Source organism: Chiloscyllium punctatum, chromosome 1 (assembly GCF_047496795.1).
Source record: "Chiloscyllium punctatum isolate Juve2018m chromosome 1, sChiPun1.3, whole genome shotgun sequence".
Lineage (NCBI taxonomy): Eukaryota > Metazoa > Chordata > Chondrichthyes > Orectolobiformes > Hemiscylliidae > Chiloscyllium > Chiloscyllium punctatum.
The window spans coordinates 132,714,485-132,720,788 of NC_092739.1; the positions used below are offsets into that span (position 1 = coordinate 132,714,485).

General features: G+C 39.1%; 1 protein-coding gene across 2 annotated transcripts in view; it reads right to left on the reverse strand.

Moving 5' to 3' along the window:
* The window catches only part of LOC140479879 (mothers against decapentaplegic homolog 4), a 118,862-nt gene extending 114,615 nt beyond the window's left edge, over nt 1–4,247 (reverse strand). For both annotated transcript variants that reach the window (XM_072574237.1, XM_072574230.1), the window contains exon 1: nt 4,051–4,247. The gene's annotated coding sequence lies outside the window, so the exon portion shown is untranslated. The remainder of the gene's footprint in view (nt 1–4,050) is intronic.
* Nucleotides 4,248–6,304: the final 2,057 nt, after the last annotated feature.

Below are 6,304 nucleotides of genomic sequence, written 5' to 3' on the forward strand. Positions count from 1 at the left end.
TACAGATATTTCGGCTATCCTAACAAGGGCTTTTATTTAAGGGAGATTACGATTCTGGCTGGTCCGGGGCCCCTTGGGAGAGGAATCCCGCACGAATACAGGTTTTGTTACATTTGATGTTAACACATTCCGTGCATGTATCTATCTCACTACCCAATTTCTATGTTAGCCGCTGTTTTTTTTTTCTCTTTCTCTTATTTGAATAATGTAAGAGACTTAAATATACACTCTGGTTAGTTGTAGGTTAGATTAGTAGTTAGTTGAGTTTTGTTTATTTTTCCTCGGTATTTTTCTTTTGTTAAATTTTGGTTTTTATATATTTAAGATTTAATTGTATATCAATGTTTGTACTTGAGTTTTGTTTATTTTTGTAAACTTATAAAAATGTTAACTTTCTAATAAAAATATCTATAAAAAAAAGATAAAATGGCTCTTGCTCTGGTATTACCAAAAAAAAACAAACATTCAGCTAATATTTCAACCTACAATAAAACTTTTGACTTTAACTTGAAATATTTCATATCCTTTCCAAACTCCAACCTCTGTTATCCCATAAAGTAGCAAAATGATAAGCACACAAATAGAAATGGAGAAATAAGTAGAAGACAGATAGCTGGGACTCCAATGCAGACAAGTATGAAGTGGTGTATTTTGGGAGAACCAATAAGGAAATGTACAAAAACGGCAAAAGTCAAAACATTTGGATGAGTAAAGATATCTTGGTGTTCATTTAGATAAATCCTTAAACTTGAGGCAAATAAAAATCTCAACTTTTGGTCTATAAATAAATGTTGATTGAGGGGAAAAAAATGGCCATAAGACTAGGAAAACAACCTCATTTTATGTGAAGAGCTCAAAAAAACCCTTTTTACATCCACAAGGAGATGGAAAGCGCGGCCTCAGCTCAATGCCACATACGGAACTGTGTTTTTTAAAAACAGGAAAAACCAAATAAAAAGGGCCACATTTTTACAAGTAGTTGTTGTACTTTAAAAGTAGGTTAAGCATACTGCTATTTTCCACCTTACCAGTGGCAGTCCTGCACATGGTTACTAAAATCACCAGTTTAGATCTCAGTTTGTGTGAGATACATGGCTTGACCTCTCTGCCATGTAAATCTTTGATGCACTGCCACAACCTTGTGGACTCTATTCTTCAGCTCTGCCAAAAGCCAGTTTTCTGCCAGCACCAAAAGAAAATGTAGTCAGCGAAGAAAAACAGAGGTGGTTACTTAAGTGTTTAATTTTCATTGCCTATCATATACACGTGCTTGGTCTCCTGAAATTAATCCCAGTGACTTTCAAATTTCAATGTGTTTAATTCTATGTACTTTTCACGCAACTAAAAACAATATCCCATGTATCATCTGTCATATTGTCAAAAATTTAAACAAGTATGAACAAAGCATTCCTAAAACTTTTTTAAAAAAATCGATGAAACCATTGGATTCTATCAAACAAATTTACTCCAACTCAATTCCTTCCTCCTCCCCACTTACTCCCTCAAGATCAACCTAAAATGCATCATCTCAGAATAATCATATTTGACAGTGAATGGGCGATTTAGAGACCACATTTATACTTCTAACAAAGCCATACCTTATTTCATTCCTACTGGAGTGTTTAGAGCTGAAAATGTGTTGCTGGAAAAGCACAGCAGGTCAGGCCCTAAGAGGGCTCATGCCCGAAACGTCGATTCTCCTGCTCCTTGGATACTACCTGACCTACTGTGCTTTTCCAGCAACACATTTTCAGCTCTGATCTCCAGCATCTGCAGTCCTCACTTTCTCCTATTGGAGTGTTTATCCATGTTTAGGTCATCTTTAGACTTGACTGTTCAAAAGGCCTTCTGACAGCACTTGACATGGCTTGACCTCAATTACATAAACTTCAATTGGACCAAACACCAGCTCTTCAATTCCTATAGCCTCGTGGTAGTCTTCCTTGATCAGTCAGGACAAACCCTAGAACATTTAGCCTTGGGTTCCAACCTTAGAAACTCTTACATTCGGAGCCCACATTAGTGGTACAAAATTATAGCACCTTTGAGGTAAATTCAAAAACACACTTGTCTAGAAATTCCTCAAGACATTTGCACAGATCTAGGTTTACTGAACTTTTAAAAAAAAGATGAATTCCGAAGAAAGGTAATTAACCTTACATGTTAACTGCTTTTTCACACTATATACAGATCTGTTGAATATTTCTGTTTTTATTTCAGATCTCCACTATCTGCAGTACTTTGCTCTTGTTCGTGAACGTGGACATGATCACTGACAAATTTGTAATTGAATTCTCAATTAAAGAAGCCACAGAAATTCGCGTGACCATACAGAAGATTAGTTTTACATGATGAAAATGCTACCTGCCACAAGGTTAGCAAAACAGCATTGAATGGTATTTCACAAGGATTGGACCAATACTGAACATGGGAAATGAAAATTAAATCTAAAGAGTCTGAAGTACTTCCAGTATTATGTTTTTTTTTAATTCAACAGCTTCCAAAGTACTGTGTTCTATCAAATCTATTTAAGTCTGTAAAATTAGCTTGCTGTGAAATTATGGGAACAGAGACAGTAAAGGAGTACTTAGAAACTAGAAAGTACAAAATAATTTAAACAACCAGATAGGCAAACAAATTTCTGCACACTGAAATAACAAATGAGACCTGCATAAAACAAAATTGACAACTGGAAAAACATGAGAAGAACTGTGAATGTTGATAAGACTTAAAACTATGAAATAAAGTTGCAAAAAAAAGAGAATATTCTGAAGCAGAAAAACTGAGTAATGTACAAGAGATTTTGCTAAGTCTGTTCAATTGTGATCAACCTGCTCATAGTAGAGAATGAGTGGAGAGTAAACAACAGAGAAGCTTGAGCTTTACAATCTGTGAAGACATTGATAGGCACAATTCCAGAAACAATTCCAACCGTATTCAACAATCTCCAGCCTCGATATCAGTAATATCAAAACTGATAGACCGCTGTGCTGGGATGCCTTCAGTAGTTACTTGGATGTTTGTGTTTTGAAGTTCTAAGCAAAATGCATGTTTTATTATTCTATTAAATGCTTTAATAGTGTAAGCACAAAGTTGTTTTAAATTCAGGAAATATACACGATCAACAGATTATTTCTTTTCAATGATTTTACATTGTAAGTCTAGTTTCTCTAGGGGAGTGATATACACTTTGGGTTTACCTGCTAGTACAGGCTGCAATATAACAAAATAATTCAACGTTTAAAAGAAGTCCAGCTATCATTACAAGACATCAGACTGATATTAATGGTTTGCAGTACCATCTTTTATCCTGAATTTACCATTACATAGTCCGAAATTTGATCGGCTATTCGCCAAAACAAAAAAAAAATCTTCCACATTGCATTTTTACAAATCTACGCTCACTGGAGACTGATCTTATTCATGTGGATCATTTTAATAACGAAGAGGCTACAGAACCTTAAAAAGCCTGTCAACATTTCAGATTCAGCGATTCCCTAGAAACAAATATTAATATCCTTAAACGTTTTCTATTCAACGCCGGAGGGGGGGGGGGAGAATGGGAGAGAATAAAACTCCCGTAAAAACACACACATCAGTACAACTATTCGATCACAAGACTTCTCTGCAACTAAATCGAAAGCTCAACATTCAAAACACCAGGTGACGATACAGTTAATCACTTCAATCGATGGAGAACTAAAAAAAATTATTTTTTTAAATTTCAAAACCCAATATAAAGAAAACGCGTTTGTGAAAGCAAGATCCTTTCCCTCCCCACCCACCCGCTGCATGTTTACAACGCCCAGACTCTTCTTTACAGCAGCCAATTCCACGTTGAGTAAATTAAATGCTTCTTATAAATCACCATAGTAACTGTGCTGCAGTTAATGGTCGCACGGAGGATTATACACCGGGAGAAAAGGCTTGCCAACTCGAACACTGTGTAGCTCAGTGACTCTAGGCCCACGCTGGGCCTCGGGACCCCCGCCTTCTCCGCCCCGGAGCCGGAGAGAAAGTTTTCCGGCCCCCGGATCGGGCCTCACTTACCGCAGCTTCACCTCGATCTTTCTCAGAGAGTCAGGGAGATGGTTCCCGGCTGCTCTGGTCACCCCAGACCCCTGGATTCTCCGAGCCGCATCTGAGCTGCCTGCGGCGGCCGTGCTGCTTTAATCTCCCACCCTCTCGGATTTCCCCCGTCACCCAGATCCCGTTTTTTTTTAAGGACACAACATGGCGGCTGCCCAGACGCATGCGCCCTCCTCCCCCACTCTCCCCCCACCTCGGGAGGACCTCCCCGAATAGATTCGGCAATCTCCGGCCAGAGCCCGAACCAAACCCGAACCCGAGCCGCTCCCGCAAACGCGCTGAGACGCGCAAATAAAACCTGCAGATGCTCGAATGCAGAGGAGCCAAGATGTGGTAGACCCAGCGTTGGACTGGGATGCACAAAGTTTAAAAATCACACAACACCAGGTTAGAGTCCAACAGGTTGATTTGGAAGCACTAGCTTTCAGAGCGCTGCTCCTTCATCAGGTGGTTGTGGAGTAGGACCATAAGACACAGAATTTATAGCAAAAGATTACAGCAAGTAAAAGATATATTGAACAAAAGATCGATTGTTGTTAAGTCTTTCAGCTTTTAGAATGGGTTACAGGTTTCGGTTCATTAGCATGTAAATCCCAGAACTACTTTTAAAAGTTTCCATTCATGCTAATGAACCAAAACCTATAACCTATTCCAAAAGATGGAAGTCTAAAAAAACAATCGAGGTTTGTTCAATATATCTTTTTACTTGCATGACACTGTAATCTTTTGCTAAAAATTCTGTGTCTTATGGTCCTACTCCACAACCAACTGAAGGAGGAGCAGCGCTCCAAAAGCTAGTGCTTCCAAATAAACCTGCTGGACTGTAACCTGGCATTGTGCAATTTTTAACTTTATCCAAAGAAGACAGGCAGAAGGCTGGAAGAACACAACCAGCCAGGCAGCATCAGGAGTCCTGAACAAGGGTTACATCCGAAACATTGACTTCTCTGCTTCTTGATGCTGTCTGGCTTGCTGAGTTCCTGTCGTCTCCTGCCTATCTACCCTGCAAACCCACAGGTAGTCATCGAGCACCTCTTTCCAAATGCTGTCATCTGCATGAGCAAACTGTACAATGCTACCTGCTGTTTTCTCACACTTTTCATTATTTCCTCACGATAGATGTTGTTAATATGATAAAACCACGACACAACCAGAGTATCTCTGGAAAGACAGAATGCAAGAATTCATGTTTTTTATCCCCTAAAGGCTTTTCACAGGAACCTGCCGAGTTCCTTTGTCACTCGCTGTTTTAATTTTATTTCTCTGGCATCTGAAGAATTTTGCTTTAGTGCTTTCAAATAATCTTCAGTCCTTCTGTCCCAGTCAGCATTTACAAAAGTAAATTCCAAAACCTAAGCAGCCATTGAAGATAAACTATTTTTACCCCAAGCTTCTTCAGTTTCTGATCTTAAATTAAGCGGCTTCAGACCACTGGAAATTATCCATTGGTAATTATCTTAATACAAATCTTAAGCTTGAATAAGATTCAGCCCTTAATCTTTTCAGATGTGCATGCAAGAAACAAACTACAGGACTGCATAACAGCAATCGCTTTAAATACAATAACATGATAAGCGCAGCTCCAACAATATTCGAACCTTAACAATATCCAGAACAAAGAACTTGACTGGCAACGTACCCAAATGCATCCACTCCTTCTGACCACTGGATGCTCAGTGGCATCAGTATACGTTATCTACAAAATTCGTGACAGATTCACCAAGACTCCTTAGACAGCACCTTCTAAACTCATGACCGCTACCATCAAGAAGAACAAGAGCAGCAGATACATGAGAACATCACTACTTACAATTTCCCATGTCACCCTGACTTGGAAATATATTGTCGTTTCTTTTGTATCACTGGGTCAAAATCCTGAAATTCCCTCCCTAATGGCATTGTGCTGTAATCACAGTACTGTACTAATTGTTGCACACATACATGTGAGAGGTTCTCTCCAAAATGGGCTTTGGGGAGGGAATCTGCAATTAGATCAGACTGCTCTACCGACATCGTTAGTGCAGTTTCAATTAACCATATGAATCAGAAAGCTTTCCAATCAGATCTAGAGTCAAGTAGGGCTTCTCTCTCTCTCTCTCTCCTGCTTGTTTTATTTCTTTACAGACCCATTTGTCAAGTCCATCAGGAAGGATGCGACCCTGAGAGGGGCAACTATTCTTGACAGTGGGGGCCTACAGTACATGGATGACATCAA